The 21,010-nt window shown below is 38.1% G+C and overlaps 1 protein-coding gene across 1 annotated transcript in view; it reads left to right on the forward strand.

Moving 5' to 3' along the window:
* Nucleotides 1–21,010, forward strand: part of LOC119527391 (phosphatidylinositol 3-kinase regulatory subunit gamma) — a 160,736-nt gene that overhangs the window by 120,999 nt on the left and 18,727 nt on the right. The gene's annotated exons all lie outside the window — the stretch shown is intronic.

Consider the following 21,010-nt stretch of genomic DNA (forward strand, 5'->3'; position numbering starts at 1 on the left):
CTTTAGCAATTCGAGGCATCTTCCCTTTCCAAATAAATTTGATAACTAGCTTTTCCAAGTCTGCAAAGTAGGTTGTTGGAATTTTGATTGGGATTGCATTGAATCTGTAGATGAGTTTGTGTAGAATTGACATCTTAATGACATTTAGTCCTTCCTATCCATGAACATGGAAGTATTTTTCCATCTTTTAAGGTCCCCTTCTATTTCTTTTAGTAGAGTTATGTAGTTTTCTTTGTATAGGTCTTTTACATCTTTGGTTAAGTTTATTCCTAGGTACTTGATTTTTTTAGTTGCTATTGAAAATGGTATCTTTTTCTTGAGTGTCTCTTCAGTTGGTTCATTTCTAGCATATAGAAACATTACTGACTTATGTGCATTAACCTTGTATCCTGCTACTTTGCTAAATTTGTTTATTAGCTCTAGTAGCTGTATCGTCGATTTCTCAAGGTTTTCTAGATATAAGATCATATCATCTGCAAACAATGACAGTTTTACTTCTTCTTTTCCAATTTGGATGCCTTTTATTTCTTTGTCTTGCCAGATTGCCCTGGCTAGCACTTCCAGCACAATGCTGAATAACAGTGGTGACAGCGGGCATCCTTGTCTTGTTCCTGATCTTAGAGGGAAGGCTTTCAGTCTCTCACCATTGAGTACTATGCTGGCTGTGGGTTTTTCATATATGCTCTTTATCATGTTGAGGAAGTTTCCTTCAATTCCTACCTTTTGAAGTGTTTTTATCAAAAAGGGATGTTGGATTTTGTCAAATGCTTTTTCAGCATCTATTGAGATGATCAATTGATTTTTCCCTTTTGACTTGTTAATGTGTTGTAATACATTGATTGATTTTCTTATGTTGAACCATCCTTGCATGCCTGGAATAAACCCCACTTGGTCATGGTGTATGATTTTTTTAATGTATCTTTGGATTCGATTTGCAAGTATTTTGTTGAGGATTTTTGCATCTATATTCATTAGGGGGATTGGCCAGTAGTTTTCCTTTTTTGTAACATCTTTGCCTGGTTTTGGTATTAGGTTGATGTTAGCTTCATAAAATGAGTTAGGTAGTGTTCCATTTTCTTCAATGTTTTGAAAGAGTTTGAGTAAGATTGGTGTCAGTTCTTTCTGGAAAGTTTGGTAGAATTCCCCTGTGAAGCCATCTGGCCCTGGGCATTTATTTGTGGGAAGATTTTTGATGACTGATTGGATCTCTTTGCTTGTGATGGGTTGGTTGAGGTCTTCTATTTCTTCTCTGGTCAGTCTAGGTTGTTCATATGTTTCCAGGAAATTGTCCATTTCCTCTACATTCTCCAGTTTGTTGCCATACAGTTGTTCATAGTATCCTCTTATAATTTTTTTAATTTCTTCAGGATCTGCAGTTATGTCACCTTTTTCATTCATTATTTTGTTTATATGGGTCTTCTCTGTTTTTGATTTTGTCAGTCTAGCTAGGGGCTTGTCAATCTTGTTGATCTTCTCAAAGAACCAACTTTTGGTGATATTTATCCTCTCTATTGTTTTTTTGTTCTCTATGTCATTTATTTCTGCTTTAATCCTTGTTATTTCTTTTCTTCTACTTGGTTTAGGATTGGTTTGCTGTTCATTTTCTAGCTTCTTCAGTTGATCCATTAGTTCTTTGATTTTGGCTCTTTCTTCCTTTTTAATATATGCGTTTAGTGCTATAAATTTCCCCCTTAGCACTGCTTTTGCTGCATCCCATAGGTTTTGGTATGTTGTGTTCTCATTTTCATTCGTCTGTATATATTTAGCAATTTCTCTTGCTATTTCTTCTTTAACCCACTGATTGTTTAGGAGTGTGTTGTTTAACCTCCAGGTATTTGTGAATTTTCTAAGTCTCTGATGGTTATTGACTTCTAATTGTATTCCATTGTGGTCAGAGAATGTGCTTTGAATAATTTCAATGTTTTTAAATTTATTGAGGCTTGTTTTATGTCCCAGCATATGATCTATTCTGGAGAAAGTCCCGTGAGCACTAGAAAAGTATGTGTATCCTGGTGATTTGGGATGTAATGTCCTGTATATGTCTGTTAAATCTAATTCATTTATCAGATTGTTTAGGTTTTCAATTTCCTTATTGGTCTTCTGTCTGGTTGATCTATCTATAGGAGAGAGTGATGTGTTGAAGTCTCCCACAATTATTGTGGAAACATCAATTGCTTCCTTTAGTTTTGCCAGTGTTTCTCTCATGTATTTTGTGGCACCTTGATTGGGTGCATAGACATTTACGATTGTTATTTCTTCTTGCTGAATTGCCCCTTTTATTAGTATGTAGTGGCCTTCTTTGTCTCTCAAAACATCCCTGCATTTGAAGTCCATTTTATCTGAGATTAATATTGCTACACCTGCTTTCTTTTGGCTGTAGCTTGCATGAAATATTTTTTTCCATCCTTTCACTTTCAGTTTCTTTGTGTCCCTGTGTCTAAGATGAGTCTCTTGTATGCAACATATTGATGGTTCATTTTTTTTGATCCATTCTGCAAATCTATATCTTTTAATTGGGTAGTTTAGTCCATTTACATTCAACGTTATAACCGTGAAGGCATTTCTTGAATCAGCCATCTTATCCTTTGGTTTATGTTTGTCATATTTTTCCCCTCTCTCTATTAATATCCTTTATTGCACCCATACCGAATCTCTTTAGTACTGAACCTTTCTCCAAGTTTGTTTGTTTCTCTGTCTGTAGGGCTCCCTTGAGTATCTCCAGTAGGGCAGGTATCTTGTTAGCAAATTCTCTCAGCATTTGTTTGTCTGTGAAAAATTTAAGCTCTCCCTCAAATTTGAAGGAGAGCTTTGCTGGATAAAGTATTCTTGGCTGGAAATTTTTCTCACTCAGAATTTTAAATATATCGTGCCACTGCCTTCTTGCCTCCATGGTGGCTGCTGAGTAGTCACTACTTAGTCTTATGCTGTTTCCTTCGTATGTGGTGAATTGCTTTTCTCTTGCTGCTTTCAGAACCTGCTCCTTCTCTTCTGTGTTTGATAGTGTGATCAGTATATGTCTCGGAGTGGGTTTATTTGGATTTATTCTATTTGGAGTTCGCTGAGCATTTATGATTTGTGTATTTATGTTGTTTAGAAGATTTGGGAAGTTTTCCCCAACAATTTCTTTGAATACTCTTCCTAGACCTTTACCCTTTTCTTCCCCTTCTGGGACACCAATGAGTCTTATATTTGGACGTTTCATATTATCTATCATATCCCTGAGGTCCATTTCGATTTTTTCAATTTTTTTCCCCATTCTTTCTTTTATGCTTTCATTTTCCATTCTTTCATCTTCGAGGTCACTGATTCGTTGTTCAACTTCCTCTAGTCTTGTACTATGAGTGTCCAGAATCTTTTTAATTTGGTCAACAGTTTCTTTAATTTCCATAAGATCATCCATTTTTTTATTTAGTCTTGCAATGTCTTCTTTATGCTCTTCTAGGGTCTTCTTGATTTCCTTTATCTCCCGTACTATGGTCTGATTGTTCATCTTTAGTTCTTTGAGTAGTTGCTCTAGGTGCTGTGTCTCTTCTGGTCTTTTGATTTGGGTGCTTGGGCTTGGGTTATCCATATCGTCTGTTTTTTTCATATGCTTTATAATTTTCTGTTGTTTTTGGCCTCGTGGCATTTGCTGAACTTGATAGGGTTCTTTTAGGATTAGTAGACCAATTGAAGTCCTTATCTCTAATTTATCAGATCTACAGCTTCGTGGAGTACACTTTCTCTAACTAACCAGCAGGTGGCGTCCACGAGCCACCTGTTCTCCACAAGCCAGTTCTCCCCTGCTTAGCCTTTTTGGTGAGTGGGGGAGTGAGTCTTGTGGGGTCCAATTGGTGTACCAAGCTTGCGTGTGTAGTTGGTGTTGCCTGCCCTGTATATGGGGCGTGTTTCTGGGCAGTCAGGGAGGGGGGCGTGGCTCTAACAATCAAATCTCCCTGGTGATCCTAGAGTTTTAAAGCTGCTGCAATAGTCTAATCCTTCAGTTCAGTCCTGCCACAGTTTGTCTCTGCCAGTGACCCACAAGTCCTTGGTATTGGCGTATGGCTCCTGAGACTTGCAAGTGGGCCCCTCTTCCAGGCCGTGCACCCCGGGTCCTCTGTTGAGGGATGACTGTGCTATGTCACAGGTGAGTGCCGTCCCCCCAGGGCAGTTCTGGGCTGCTGGGCTGTGTAGGGAGGCTCCCAGTCTGCTGAAATGATGGCTGAATGGGGCTTTGTTAATTCACACTGCTCTACCTTCCCAACTCTGGGACAATCAGCTGAGGTTGCAGGGAAGGCTAATGTCCACGCCCAGTTTTGTGGTGTGTGCCTGTTATTTGAAGCACTTCCATCACACTGGGTTGTGTGGGGCAGTTCTGGGCTATGGGGCTGGCGATGGGCAGGAGTGTTTCCTGTCCACCAGGATGATGGCTGTGAGCGGACATCCCCCTTTTCTTGGGAAGTTGTGGTGTTTAGTGAATTTTCTCAGCCACTGGATTATTGCGTTTTGTCTCAGAGCTCTCCTAGTTCTGCTCTTGACTTGACCTGCCCAAATAGCAAGTCTTTGAAGCTTTCTGTATTGAGCTTCTTAGAGTAATTGTTTTAGAAAAAGAAAAAAGGATTAAAAACAAACAAACAAACAAACAAACAAAAAAAAACGGGCCCTCCTCAGAGATCTAATGGGTTATTGAAATGCTAAGAGACAAAGCAACCAGGGCCATTAAGGAAAGGTCCACAGGGCAGAGAGATCAGCTTTTCTTCAGGATTTGCATATGCACCTCAGGGCCCTTCCCCTTTCTATGTTCACCAGTACTCCAAAAACCCTCCGCTTTTATTTTGGAGTTTTTCGTGTTGTTTTTTTTCTATGCCTGTCTCCTCTCTGCTGGGCTGGCTGCTCTCAGATTCTCTGGTGTCTGGTCTCAGTCTATCTATGGTTGGAGTTTGAATCAGTAGAATGAGTTTCCGATAAGGGCTGCCACTGCAGTTCTCCCTTCTCCTTCCCGGAGCTGACAGCCCCTCCTCCTCCAGGACGGAGCCTGGCAGGGAGGGGCGCGGGTCCCCTGGCCGCAAAAACTTACAGATTTCGCTGATCTCAGCAGTTCCACATTTTTCATGAGTGTTGTATGAAGTATGCCCAAAGTCAGATTGCTCTGTGGTGTCCAGTCCATGCAGTTCCTGGCTTTCTACCTACTTTCCTGGAGGAGTAATTAAAACATACAGCTCACCAGTCTGCTATCTTGCCCCGCCTCCATATTTACCAACTTTTAATTTTGCCACATGTGGGTATCATTCTATCATCTCTCCCCCTGTTCTCTGTGTCTGTCTAATCTCTGTCCATCTATCATCTACCTGTCTATCTGTACACTAAACATTTGAGAGTAGGTTACATACGTCATGGCTCCTTGAACACGTAATACTTCCATATTTCCTGAGAACAAGGACATACCAAGTTCAAGAAATTTAACATTGTTATAAAGCATACAGTCTGAATTCCGTTTTTTTCAGTTGTCTCAATAATGTCTTTTTGGACATTATCTCCTCCATTATTAGACCCAGTTCAGGATTATGTATTACATTTAATTGTCATTGTTTCTTTACCCCCTTTTAAATTGTGGAAACATATATACAACATAAAATTTCCTGTATTAAGCTCTCCCAAGCATACAATTCAGTGGAATTAATCATATTCTCGATGCTGTTCTATCCTTACCGCTGTCCATTATCAGAACTTTTCCATCACCCCAAACAGAAACCCTGCAGCTTTTATGTTCCAATTCCCCAATCCTCTTCCTCCACTATTCTTGGTAACTGTACTCTACTTTGTCTTGGTGAATTTGCATACTTTAAGTATTTCTGAGAAATCATACAATATCTGTCCTTTTGTGTCTGACTAATTTCACTTAACATAATGTCTTCAGGATTTATCCATGTTGTCACATGTATTAGAACTCCATTCCTTTTTATGGCTGAATAATATTCCATTGTATGTTTATAACACATTTTATTTAACCATTCATTTGCTTATGGACACTTGGCTTGCTTCCACCTTTTGGCTGTTGTCAGTGATACTGCTTTGAACCTTGGTGTGCAGGTATATTTTTGAGTTGCTGTTTTCAATTCTTTTGGGTATATACCTAGAAGTGGGATTACTGGGTCATATGGTTGTTCTACATTTAAGTTTTTGAGGAACTGCCAGATTGTTTTCCACAGTGGTTGCACCATTTTACATTCACGCCAACAATGTACAAGTGTTCCTATTTCTCCACATTCTCAACAGCACTTGCTGTTTCCCATTTTAAAAATAGTAGCCATTCTAGTGGGTGTGAGATGGTATCTCATTGGAGTTTTGATTTGCTTTTCCCTGATGGCTAATGACTTTGAGCATGTTTTCATGTGCTTATTGGCCATTCTTTGGAGAAATGTCTGCTGCAGTGTTTTTCCCATTTTTTAATTGTGTCATATATCTTTTGTTGTTCAGTTGTACAAGTTCTTTATAAATTCTGGATATTAAAACTCTTATCAGATATATGGTTTCCAAATATTTTATCTATTCTGTAGGTTTTCTTTTTACTTCCTTGATTAAGTCCTTTGATACATAAAAGTTTTTAATTTTGATGTTGTTCCATTTATCTATTTTAAATTTTGTGGCTTATGCTTTTGGTATAAAGTCTTAAGAATGACTGCCTAAAACAAGGTCCTGAAGATGTTTCCCTATGTTTTCTTCTAGGAACTACATAGTTTTAGTTCTTATATTTAGATGTTTCATCCATTTTGAGTTGATTTTTGTATATGGTGTGAGGTAGGGGTCCACCTTAATCTTTTGCATATGGCTCTCCAGTTCTCCAAGCACCATTTGTTGAAGAGACTATTCTCCCCACTGATTGGAATTGACACCTTTATTAGTTAGCCAAAAGTGTGAGGGCTTCATTTCTGAACTCTCAGTTTTATTCCATTGGTCTATATGTCAGTTTTTGTGTCTGTACCTTTGCTGTTTTGATTACTGTGGCTTTTTGTAATAAGTTTTAAAATTAGGATGTATGAATCATCCAGCTTCTTTCTTCTTTTACAAGATGGTTTCGGCAATATGGGGCCATTTACCCTTCCATATGAAGTTGATGATTGTTTTCCATTTCTGTGAAGAAGTCTGTTGAAATTTTGGTTGGAATTGTATTGAATTTGTATATCTCTCCAAGGAAAATTGACATTGTAACAATGTTTAATCTTCCAATCCATGAACACAGAATGTTCTTATATTTATTTAGGTCTTCTTTAACTACTTTCAGTAATCTTTTGTCATTTTCTGTGTAGTTCTTTACATCCTTGGTTAAATTTATTCCTAGATATTTGATTCTTTTTGTTGTTACTGTAAATGTTTTTTTTAATTTTGTTTCCTCTTCAGACATTCATTACTAATAAATAGAAACACCAGTGATTTTTGCATGTTGATCTTGTACCCTGCCATTTTGCTGAATTCCTTTATTAGTTCTAGTACATTGTATGAATTTTTCAGGAATCTCTGTATATGATGGTGCCATCTGAAAATAGGGAGATTTTACTTCTTCCTTTCCTATTTGGATGTCTTTTATTTATTTTTCTTGCATAATCACTCTGGATAGTACTTCTAGTATGATGTTTAAATAACAGCAGTGTTGGTGGTCATCCCTGACTTGTTCCTGATCTTAGAGGGAAAGCTTTTAGTCTTTCACCATTGAGTATGATATTATCTGTGGGTTTTTCATATATGCCCTTTGTCATGTTACATATGTTTCTTTCTATTCCTACTTTTCTGATTTTTTTTTAATTAAAAAAGAGTACGAAATTTTGTCAAATGCCTTTTCTCTGTCAATTGAGATGATCAAGTGTTTTTTTTCCTTTGTTATATTAGTGTGGTGTATTGCATTAATTAATTTTCTTCTGTTGAACTACCCTTGTCTACCTGGATAACTCCTACGTGATCATGGTGTATAATTTTTTTAATATGCTGTTGGATTTGTTTTTCTACTATTTTATTGAGTATTTATGCATCTGTATTTATGAGGGATATTTGTCAGTAATTTTCTTTTCTTCTGATGTCTTTTTCTGGCTTTGGTATGAGGGTGATGCTGGCCTCATAGAATGAGTGAGGAACTGTTCTCTCCTCTTCATTTTTTGTTGAAGAATTTGAGCAGGATTGGTACTAAGTCTTCTTGTAATGTTTGGTAAAAATCACCAGTGAAGCTGGTGGTCCTGGGCTTCGTTTTTTGGGATGGTTTTAATTACTGATTGAATCTCTTTTCTAGTTACTGGCTTAATGAGATCTTCTGTTTCTTCTCAAGTCAGTATGGTAGTTTATTTATGTGTTTTTAGGAATTTGTCCATTTCATCTGGATTATCTAATTTGTTCACATGTTGTTGTTCATAGTATCCTCTTATGATCCTTATTTATTTCTGTGGAATAGGTGGTGATGTCTCCCCTTTCATTTCTGATTTTAGTTATTTGGTCCTCTTTATTTTTTCTTTGTCAGTCTAGCTAAAGTTTTGTTTATTTTACTGATCTTTTCAATCCACTAACTTTTGGTTTTGTTAATTCTATTTCTAAATTTTATATTTAATTTATTTCTGCTCTAATCTTTTTTATTTCTTTCCTTCTGCTAGCTTTGGGTTTAGTTTGCTGTTCTTTTTCTAGTTCTTTCAAGTATGCAGTTAGGTCTGTGATTGCACTCTTTTTTCATTTTTAATATAAGCAGTTAGGGTTATAAATTTCTCTCTGAGTACTGCCTTTGCTTTCTCCCTTAAGTTTTTTTTTTTTTTTAATTAAATTCAGTATTACTGAAATATATTCACATACCATATAATCATTGATGGTGTACAATCAGCTGTTCACAATACCATCATATAGTTATGCATTTATCACCACAATCTATTTCTGAACATTTTCCTTACATCAGAAAGAATCAGAATAAGAATAAAAAATAAAAGTAAAAAAGAACACCCAAATCATCCCCCCCCATTCCCACCCTATTTTTCATTTAGTTTTGGTCCCCATTTTTCTACTCATCCATCCATACACTAGATAAAGGGAGTATGATCCACAAGGTTTTCACAATCACAGTGTCACCCCTTGTAATCTACATTGTTATACAGTCGTCTTCAGGAGTTCAGACTGCTGGGTTGGAGTTTGATAGTTTCAGGTATTTACTTCTAGTTATTCCAATACATTAAAACCTAAAAAGTGTTATCTATATAGTGCATAAGAATGTCCACCAGAGTGACACCTCAACTCCAGTTGAAATCTCTCAGCCACTGAAACTTTATTTTGTTTCATTTTGCATCCCCCTTTTGGTAAAGAAGATATTCTCAATCCCACGAAGCCAGGTCCAGATTCATCGCCAGGAGTCATATCCTACGTTGTCAGGGAGATGTACTCCCCTGGAAGTCAGGTCCCACGTAGCAGGGAGGGCAGTGAGCTCACCTGCCAAGGTGGCTCAGTTAGAGAGAGAGAGAGGGCCACATCTGAGCAACAAAGAGGTAATCAGGTCTCCCAGAAGTTTTGATATATTATGTTCTCATTTTCATTCATCTCAGAATATTTCTTGATTTCCCTTGTGAGTTCTTCTTTGACTCATTGATTAATAGGATGTTATTTAACTTCCATGTATTTGTGGTGTTTCCAGTTCTCCATCTATTGTTGATTTCTGGTTTTATTCCATAGGGTCAGAGAAAATGCTTTGTATTATTTTGATCTTTGAGATTTGTTTTGTGACCTAAAATGTGGACTATCCTGGTGAAACATCCATGTGCACTTGAGAATTTTGGGTGCAGTGTTTTGTATATGTCTATTAGGTCTAGTTCATTTATCATACTGTTACAAGTTCTCTGTTTCCTTATTGATCTTCTGTCTGGTTGTTCTGCCCATGGATAAAAGTGGTGTATTGAAGTCTTCAACTATTATTGGAGATGTGCCTATTTCCTCCTCAGTTTTTTCAATGTTTATCTCATATATTTTGGGGCAATGCAGTTAGGTGCATAAATGTGTATGATTGTTATTTCTTCTTGATGTATCCTTTTATTAATACATAGTGTCTTTCTTTGTCTCTTGTAAAGTTTTTGACTTAAAGTCTGTTTTGTTTGATGTTAGTATAACTACCCCAGCTCTCTTTTGATACTGTTTGCATGGATTATCTTTTTTTCCAACCTAGTTATGTCTTTGCATCTAAGGTGAGTCTTTTGTAAACAACATGTAGTTGGATTGTGCTTTTTTATCCATTCTGAGAATCTCTGTCTTTTGACTGGGGAGTTTAATCCATTTATTTTCATTGTTATTGCTAAGTTTTTTATTATTATTACTGATAAGGCAAGACTCATTTCAGCCATTTTGTCCTTTTTTTTTTTTTAACAATCATAAATATTTATGCATCTAATCAAGGTTCTCCAAAGTATATGAAGAAAACACTGGCAAAACTGAAAGGAGTAACAGACAGCTCTACAATAACAGTGGGAGATTTCAAAACACCATTTGTTTCAATAGCTAGAACAGATAGATCAATAAATGTTTCTGTTTGCTAAAGCTGCCAAAATGCAATATACCAGAAATGGACTTCTCCAAAGAAAGGCCGATGGCATCTGAGGTTCCTCTGTCACATGGGAAGGCACATGGCCAGAGTCTGCTGGGCCCAGGGTTAGCTTCTGGTTTCCGTTGCTTTCTCCAGAATGTCTCTGGGCTTCTCTCTTTGCTTCTCTTTCTCAGTTCCTGGGCATCCTTGCTTGTTTCTCCCAGGGTGTTTCTCTCTAAGCATCTGGGAGTCCTCTCTTAGCTTCTCTGGGGCAAACTTGGGGTTTCATCTCTTAGCTTCTCTCCTGGTTCTGGTGTCGAAGGCTGTCTCCAGAATGTCTCTGGGTGTTTTCTGTCTAAGCGTCTGGGTCTGTGTTGGCTCTGTGTCCTTTGTTTTTTATATGTCTTAGAGCTTTTTTTTTCTCTTTTTTTTCTTTATGCAGCTTCCTTTTGTGTATGTCTTTTGTGATGTAACTGATAGATCCCTTTCTCATTCTGATCTTTGTATATATTTTAAAACCTTTCTTTGTGGTTACCTTGAGGTTTGTGTTAAACAACCTAAGTCTTTATCCTACTAATTTGAAAAGATACCAACTTAACTTCAGTAGTGTACACAATTTTTTTCCATGTCTGTATCCCTGTTTCCCCTCTTTGTTGTTTTTGTCATGTTATCTATTCATATTTTGAATGTGTTTTACAAGGAAATATGACTGTTTCTTATTCTGTTGTATTCTGGCATGAAGTTATATACTGAAGATAAAATATTATTGGGTTTTGCTTTTACTCATTTAATTACCTCTACTGGAGATCTTCACTTCTTCATACTGCTCCAAGCTACTATCTCCTGTCCTTTCCTTTCAACCCAAAGAACTCCCTTTAGCATTTCTTGGGCATATCTTTTGGTGACGAACTCCCTCAGGTTTTGTTTATCCATGAATGTCTTAAACTCTACCTCATTTTTGAAGGACAGTTTTGCCAGATAAAGAATTCGGGGCTGGTAGTTTTTCTGTTTCATCACTTGCTGTTTTCAGAATTCTTTCTTTATCTTTGGCATTTGACGTTTTTTGTTTTTTTCGTTTGTTTGTTTGTTTTTTTTTAAGTCTCCAAAATTTAGAAGTTTTGTTTGGCATTCTGCTATAAACTACTGCAATATAACAGCCTTTTACTAAAATTGCTGCTGTGTTTTTTTTCCTTAATTCAGTTTTACAGAGTTATATTCACATACCCTACAGTCAACCACAGTGTGTAATCAGTTGTTCACAGTACCATCATATAATTGTGCATTCACCACCAAAATCCATTTTTGAACATTTTCATTACTCCAAAAAAAATTAAAATAAGAATAAGAATACAAGTAAGGAAGAACACCAAAAACATCCAATCCTCCCCCACCCCACTATTATTCACTTATTTTTTGTTTTCATTTTTCTAATCATCTGTGTATATATTAGATAAAGGGACTGTGAGCCACAAGGTTTTCACAGTCACACAGTCACACCATATAAGCTATATAGTTAAATGATCATCTTCAAGAATCAAGGCTACTGGATTGCAGTTCAACAGTTGCAGATATTTCCTTCTAGCTGTTCTAATAAGCTGAAAACTAAAAAGAGATATCTATATAATGCATAAGAGTTGCCTCCAGAATGACCTCTCAACTCCATTTGAAGTCTCTCAGCCAGTAAAACTTTATTTTGTTTCATTTCTCTTCCCCCTTTTGGTCAAGAAGACTTTATCAATCCCATGATGCTAGATCCAGGATCCATCCCCAGGAGTCATGTCCTGCATTGCCTGGGAATCATGTCCCACGCCGGGGGGCGGGGCAGTGAATTCACCTGCCCAGGTGGCTTAGTTAGAGAGAGACGGGGTGGGGCACATCTGAGCAACAAAGAGATAGTCGGGGAGAGACTCTTAGGCACAATTATATGCAAGTTTAGCCTCTCATTTGCAGTAAAGAGCTTCATAAGGGGAAGTCCCGTGATAGAGGGCTCAGCTTATCAAACTGCCATTCTTCAATGTTTGTGAAAACATCATCAGTCCAAGTGAGGAGGTAATTCTGGTGTTTGTTGACTATGTTTTCAAATAATTTTTCTGCCCCATTTTCTTGCTTCTCTCCTCTTATGACTATAATAATTACATGTTTGTTAGACAACTTGATATTGTTCCATAGGTCAGTTAGGTATCAATTCTTGTTTTTCCAAAACTCTTTGTTCTTTGGAGTGGATAGTTTCTATTGATGTGTCTTCAGTTTCGGTGCCCTTTTCTTTTCTCATGTGTAAAGTGCTATTAAACTTAGTGAAGTTTTCATTTCAGTTAGAATTGCCATTCGAATTTTTAAATAGTTTTTATAATTTTTATTTCTCTGTTGAGATTCCCATCTGTTTATTCATTATGACTTTTTTCTCATTTAAGACTTTAATCAAACTTTTATTTAAAGCCCCTGTCTCCTAATTCTAACATCATGCCTGTTTATATTGTCTGTTGTTTTTCTGACCATGGATAACATTTCCCTGTTTTTCTGCATTTATAGTAAGTTTTTTACTCTGTACTGGCCGTTGTAGATGATACATTCTACAAGTTTTGGCTTCTCTCTTCTGGAGTATACTGACTATTTTTTTTAGAAGATAGTTAAATTACTGGTTTAAACTTGTGGCAGCCTTGTTTTGTGCTTTGCTGGGATGGATCTGTTTCAACTTTTGCTGTTAGACATAGGGTTTATCACTTAATCCAAGGTGATAGTATTTACTCTTACCATGTGCTCTTTCATTAGAAAACCTAAGTTCATCAAGTCCCTTTAGGTTGTTAGGAATCATACACCATACTCTTTTTCTCCTACAGTGGGAATCAGCTGAAATATCTGCTCAGCAATTTTATCCTTCAAATTGTTACTTTTTTCACTTAGACTCTTTCGCTTCTCTCCTACAGTACAGGGATCAGCTAAAGATTTGAGAGGAGCTTACATGCAGATTTTGTGATTCTCCTCTTTCTGTGACTTCCTCCCTCAACTTCCAGCCGTTCTGGAACCCCCAACGTTATTTTCTGATATATCTGTCCAATATGATTGTGGTTTTGTTTGAGTTTTAGGTACCTCACACCATAAACTTGGGTGTGCCCTTGAAAAGCAATATATATACACACATATGTATGTACTCACACAGACCCCAACTCAGAATTTCTTTGCATTCAAGGGTCAAATCTGTCAAGTTTTTTTCCTTATGATTACTGTAACATTCCTTCAAATATTTGCTTTTTTATATCTGTTGACGGTTCATAATTGTTACCTTTGGGAGGGTTGGTTTATTGTAAGCTATTTCAGTCTACTGAAACTCAAGGTGCCTTGCCTTGACCTTTGTTTTTTATGTCCTTGGCTTTCCCAGCCCCAACGCCCTTTATCTTACTTCCAAGCTAGTGTCTGTGGTGGGCAGTGTAAATGTGGAGACTGCACCAGGAATCTCAGGACTGGTGGGGCTGATAGGGGTTATTGGCCTGTGAGGATTACAGAAAGTAGTAATGAGATATAGTACTGATGGAAAACCTTTTGGGATTACAGAGGCCAGAAATGATTCAATGGTCCATTTCCTGCTTGGGATATGTCATACCATTTCATTTTAAGGTTTTCTTTCATTATCTACTCAGAATGATTTCAATAACCTCTTTTCTTTCTTTCTACCTTGTCTGTGGTGTGACTATGTTTATTTTTTTCACATTGCACATTTTAGTTTCTCTGTATTCTTTTTTTTTATTTTGAAATAAATTCAAAGTTACATGAATAGTTGCAAAAACAATACTAGCCCCATACACAGAATTCCATCATACCCTGACCCCCCATCCCCTGATGGCTCAATCCACCAACTTTAACATGCTGTCACATCACTATTTCTTTCCCTCCCTCCCTTCCTCCCTATCATCCATCATCTATTTCTCTGTCTTCTGAACATATGAGAGTTAGCTGCACACATCCTTGAACATACACTATAATTCACGTATGTACTTCCCATGAACAAGAACATTCTTTTACGTAATTCCATTATGCGCAGCTAAGAAGTATAAGAGATTCAACAATGATACAATGCTTACATTCTATATTTCCTTTTCCTTATGTCTCAACTGTGTCCCTTCGAGCCACCTGTCCTTCACCCTCCAATCCCATCCAAGTTCATCCTTAGCATTCAGTTGTCGTCTAGTTAGACTGTCTTTTTTTTCTTTTTTCTTTTTTCAATTGTGAAAACATATATACAGCCTAAATCTTCCTATTCCACCCCCTCCCTAGCCTTCCATTAGTGGGATTAATCACATTTAGAATGATGTTATGCTCTTTCCCACCATCCATCACTAGAAATTTCCCTTCACCTTAAACAGCAACCCTACACTCCTTTCTTAACTCCCCTTTGCCCCTTCCCCCATTTCTCTTAACCCAAACTCTGCTTTTCATCTCTATGGTTACATTCTCTGATAATTTCTTTGTGTTTACTGTGGGGCTTAAAATTAACCTCTTAAATCCCTATCAATCTTGTTTTTCTTTGATACCACCTTCACTTCAATAGGGCACATAAACTATGTTCCTATACTCCTTCAGTCCCCCACCTTTATATAGTTGTCTAAAATTACATATTTTACATTGAGTTCAAAACCACTGATTTGTCCTTAGAGTTTGTGTATTTTTTATCATGTAGGAAGTAAATAGTGGAGTTATAGTTCAAAAATTACTGACTTCTATTTGTATTCCATTGTGTTTGGAGAATGTTCTTTAAGTATATTCATTTTTTTTTTTTTTTTTTAATTTCTTGAGGCTTGTTTTATGTCCCAGCTTATGGTCCCTTCTGGAGAAAGATCTGTGATCACTAGAGAAAAATGAGTGTCCTGGTGATTTGGAATGTAGGGTACTATATATGTCTGTTAAAATTCTCTATATCTCTCTCCTTTCTTTGTCTCTCTGTTGGTAGGGCACCCTTTAGAATCTGAAGTAGGGCAGGTCTTTTATTGGCAAAGTCTCTCAGCATTTGTTTGTCTGTGAAAAATTTAAGCTCTCCCTGAAATTTGAAGGAGAGTTTTGCTGGATAAAGTATTCTTGGCTGGAAATTTTTCTCTCTCAGAATTTTAAATATGTCATGCCACTGCCTTCTCGCCTCCATAGTGGCCACTGAGTAGTCACTACTTAGTCTTATATTGTTTCCTTTGTATGTGGTGAATTTCTTTTCTCTTGCTGCTTTCAGAACTTGCTCCTTCTCTTCAGTATTTGAGAGTCTGATCAGAATATGTCTTGGGGTGGGTTTATTTGGAGTTCGCTGGGCATTTATGCTTTGTGTGTTTATATTGTGTAGAAGGTTTGGGAAGTTTTCCCCAACAATTTCTTTGAATACTCTTTCTAGACCTTTACTCTTCTCTTCCCCTTCTGGGACACCAATGAGTCTTAAGTTTGGACGTTTTATTTTATCTGTCGTATCCCTGAGATCCATTGCGATTTTTTCAATTTTTTTCTCCATTCTTTCTTTTGTTCCTTCATTTTCTGTTCTGTGGATTTCTAGGACACCGAGATGTTTTTCAGCTTCCTCTAGTCTTGTATTGTGAATATCCAGAGTCTTTTTAATTTGGCAAACAGTTTCTTTTATTTCCATAAGATCTTCTATTTTTTTATTTACTCTTGCAGTGTCTTCTTTATGCTCTTCTAGGGTCTTCTTTATGGCACTTATATCCTGGGCCATGGTCCTCTTGATGTCCTTTAAATCCTTTGCCATGTTTTCATTCTTCGATTGTAGTTCTTTGATTAATTTTGCGAGGTACAAGTTTTTTTCCAAAATCTTGATTTGTGTGTTTGGAGCTGGATTCTCCATATTGTCTGATTTTATCATATGCTTTAAGATTTTCTCTTGTTTTTGACCTCTTGGCATTTGTTTTGCTTGATAGGGTTCTTTCAAATTGTATCAAAAAAAAAAAGGATATCGATCTAATTTTTCAGAGACACAGTTTGGTGGCGTATGCTTTCTCTAACTAACCAGCAGATGGTGTCTGTGAGTCACCTATATCCCTCAAATCAGTTCTCAACCTTTTTTCCACGGAGTGTGGGGAAATGATTCTTGTGTGTTCAGTTGGAGAACTCAGTTTGGGTGTGTTGCTGGAGCCTTCTGCCCTGAATGTGGGGCATGTGTACGGGTGGCCAGGGAGAAAGGGCAGTTCTACTGTTCAAATCGCCCAGGTTCCAGGAGATTCAAGGCTGCCGCAAGAGTCTAAGCCTTCATTTCAGTTCAGCCCCGGACCTTCTCTCTCGGTGTCCCACAAACCACCAGACTTGGTGTAGCGTCCCTGAGTTCTCCAAGCGGTTCCGCCCTCCCAGCCGCGATCCTCCTTCAGCCAAGGGAATGCCGTGCTACGTCACCAGTGTGCGCTGTCCCTCAAGGGAAGCCCTGGGCCACCGGGCTGTGCCGTGGGGCTCTCAGCTCGTTTCAGAATGCAGAATGTCTGAGGCTGTCTTTACTGCAACGCCTTGTGGGCTGAGAACAGCTGAGGTTTTCTCCACAGAGACAGAACGAGGGACAGAAAAACTCCCAGGTTCACCCGTCAGCCAGATACAGCACCCGATCCTCTGGGCTCCCTATTCTGAGACAGATATGTCCCCCGATTCTCCCAAGGTCAGTTGTCACCAAAAGCCTCTGTCTGCTTGTTGAGGATTCACTGTCCGTATTGAGTAGTTAATATTAAAACCTCACTTGGAGCTGGGCTGAGAAAGTGCACGGCGCGGCTTCCATGAGGGAGGGGCTCTCGGCTCTAGGTTCTCGGCTCTCAGCGCGGGTCCGCAGTTTTACTTACAGATTTTATGCTGTGATCTCGGGCATTCCTCCCAATTCATGTTGGTGGATGTTGAGTGTACAGTCATGTTTGTCTCCCCGCTGTTATTCCAGGTTATTTACTGGTTTTTTGTTCATTTATGAATTGTTCTGGGGGAGGCTAAGTCTTCCACTTCTTTCTATGCCGCCATCTTCCCAGAATCCCTGATGACCTATTTTTAATGCTTGGAGGGCTGGAGGGTCGACTTGGACTGGGTCTGAAGGGGACTATCTGTTTCTTTTTCTCTCTGTATTCTTTTAGCTCTCCCAGATAAATCATTTGTGATGGGCCCAGTGTTTTGGGACAGAATGCAGAAAAAGTTACTGAGACTTCTTCAGATTAAATCAATTTAAGTGGCTAACATTAAGGGCTGGTGAAATGATTTTACATATACTAGAATGTTATTATAGCTAATAGAGTTGTTTCTCAGAAATTACTTTAAAACTTTTTGGTTTTTAAAAAGTACAAAAGTAATATCAATATGCATTGAATTAGTTAGGGTTCTCTAGGAAAATAGAATCAATGAGATATCTATAAATATAAGATTTTTTAAAAGTGTCTCGTGCAACTGTGGGTATGCATGAGTCCAAATTCCATCAGGCAGGCAGCAAACTGGCAACTCCAGTGATCATGTTCAATGAACTCCTCAGGCAGTGAACTGGCAGCTCTGATGAACTCCTCAGGAAACGCTTCGCTGGCTAGCCGAGAAATAAGTGAAGGTCCTCTATCTGTTTCCCTTAAAAGTCTTCAACTGATTAGATTTAATGCAGCTGATTGCATTCTCTCATTGTGGAAGACACCCCCTTCATTGATGTAATCAGTCACAGCTGCAGCCAATTGGCTGATGATTTAATAAACCAGCCACAAATGTCCTTGCAGTAATGGTTAGGCCAGTGCTTGCTTGACCAGACACCTGGGTTCTGCCATCACCTGGCCAAGTTGACACATGAACTTAACCATCACATGCATGTTAAATTCAATATAAATTTTTTAAAAATTCAGTATGAATTCTAGCTTATAAAGTTCTGTTCCTTAGAGGCCACTGCTGTTATTAAGTACTTCCTCAGAATTCATGATGACCTGAGAAATGTTTATGATGTAGTTTCCACTAAAGGAGACAGCTTGTATGATCCTCCTTCCCCACTCTACTTTTTTTTTTTTTTTTAATATTTTCTTGCCTTCTAACTATATAACTTAATACTTATTGTGTCTTTGACAACAGGAGTTTTTGTACTGTTTATTATCTGTATACAGGGTTATGTATTGTTTGTTGTCTGTATAACCCCTTAAATTGTAAGTTCCAAGAGGGTAGAAATCTTTGTCCAACTTGTTTACTCTTGTACCCCAAATGCCTCAAATAATGCTTGGCATATGGTTAGTGTTCAGTTATTTGTTGAATGAATTTATGCATAGTAATGAACCAAAAGCTCTCCACCCTTGGCAGAGACCTGAAGTCAGACTCATTGTCCAGGGTCTATGGGTGGACTAACTCTCCTGTGAACAGAGGCTAGAAAAATGGCCACTATTGCCAGTGGCTTTGGCTTGTATAGAGCTGCATTTCTGCTTTCTTGCCATGGCTGGAGACAGCAGAGAAAGCTCCATATGCTGTCCCAAAGCCCAGTGATATTAGGGATTTAACTTCAGGAATAGGAATCTTAAGCAGCTGATACGAGATTGGGTGCTGTACGTGGAATCCCTGGTTGGGAAGTTAGATATGGGAGTAGATGGAGGCAACCAAAAAAATGACTAGATGGAAGCTAGAAGAGAGAGAATATCTCTGTGAGAATTGGGAGAGAGTCTTGGGATAAGGAATGGCTGGGGTGGTGGTGGTAGAATACTAGGCAGAGAGGAGCCATGGAGGTTTAAAGCTTTGGAAGGTGTGAGGGAAAAAAGAGAGAGGCCTAGTGATTAGCACTACAGGAGACGTGCTAGGGAGAAATAAGTGTTAAATGGGGTTTAAAGAGTTGAGGAGAGATGTGCGATAGACCTGGGTCTCTGTTTTTCCTGTGAGATCTTAGATAAAATCTAGATTGCTTTGGTGTAAGTGAATTCTTTCCAGAGAAGAGGAAGAGATGGTTCAGGATAGGCCATATGTGGAGATGTATGACATCTGGATTATATATAATTAGGAGGAAAAGCGATAGGATTTAGTGATCGATTGGGATAAGGAGGGGGGATTTGGCAACTAGAAGATCATTGGTGACCTTGGAAAGAGCAGTCTCCTGGTAAGTGCAGAAGTCAGATTAGAGTGAATTGAAGAATGAATGGAAGATGAGGAAGGAGAGATTTCAGCATATATTAACAATGTTTTCAAGATATTAACAATGTTTTCAAGATGCTTAACTGTGACTGGAATGGAATTCAGGGTTATGTGTTTTTTTTTTCCCTCAAAGTAGTGTTTATTTGAACCTGTTTGTATGTTGATGAGAAGGAATCAGTGGACTAGGAGAGTTGGTGATGTAAGAGGGCCTACCTGAGAAAGGAAGAGGAGGTGAGATCCAGAGCACATGTAGACACAGGGATGGTGGCCTCCTCCATTGTGATGGGAGGGGAAAGGAGAACATGGGTGCACCTACAGGAAGGTTTGTAGTTTCATGGTATGTATAGTAATGTTGTTTAAAACAATAGCTGCATGGGAGAGCTGCTGTTTTGGTAGTGAAAATCAAATACTTTTCCCCTGGCTGCCCTACTTATCATCAAGTATAGTAAAGTCTAAATTATTGGTGTTTATTCTAAAGATCCAGGGCCAGAACTTTATAGATAATTTCTAAGCTTACAAGGGAACCAAGATCTTACACTATAATTTGAGAGTTGTACAATTTGTAGCTAGATATTTAGATATGGGCATTCCCATAAGTTTGCAACACTTTCTGGGATATGTATGATATAACCTCAGCTAATTGGAACTTCACAAAGTTCTAGCCTCCCTTATCTCCTCTTAAACCCCTATATTCCAGCCCTGCCGAGCAATTATTCTCTGAACAGCCTCCTCCTTTCATATATGTACCTTGCTATGCCTTCTATATACAATGCTGCACTTTCTTCTACCATAGTTCTTTAAGACCTAGTTCAAGTATTGCCTCCTCCATGATGCATACATAAAGCAATAACTAACTCACCTACTTGGTAGCCTTTACCATGGCATGAAACCAAACCCTATTAAAGTTCATAATTCCATTCCTCTTGGTGTTCTGAGTCCTGGAGGACAAGCCTCAGGTTTCACAAATCTCTGTCATCATGGCACCTTCCAGCTTATTGGAGTCTCAATAATCACTTGTTGAAATGAATAAATTCTGGATAGTTGAGGAATTATCTTGTAAGGATCAAAACTTCAAAATTGTAAAACATCCAGGAGAGCAGTATTTCTAGACCTTTGTACTTATTTCTTGCCATTTTTAAGTAAACTGAACAAAATTTAACCCACTCTTTTGAAGATTTGAGGAGAATCAGAATTCAGTTGCTAACATCTATCAAAGTCAAAATGTATAAGGCTGCTTACCCTGGTGCTGAATGGCCTGGCCTACTGGGCTTTTGGAGTTTTTAAGTTTGCTTTGTAGAGTGTTTTAGTTCTTCATCTTGTTCTTCTTAATGCATCTGCCTTTAGCAGCTATTCTTCCCCTTTTCATTTTCTGCTCTATTCTGCTCTGGGTTCAGAAAACTAAGCACATTATTGAGAAAT

This window comes from Choloepus didactylus, chromosome 2, assembly GCF_015220235.1.
Source record: "Choloepus didactylus isolate mChoDid1 chromosome 2, mChoDid1.pri, whole genome shotgun sequence".
Taxonomy (NCBI): domain Eukaryota; kingdom Metazoa; phylum Chordata; class Mammalia; order Pilosa; family Megalonychidae; genus Choloepus; species Choloepus didactylus.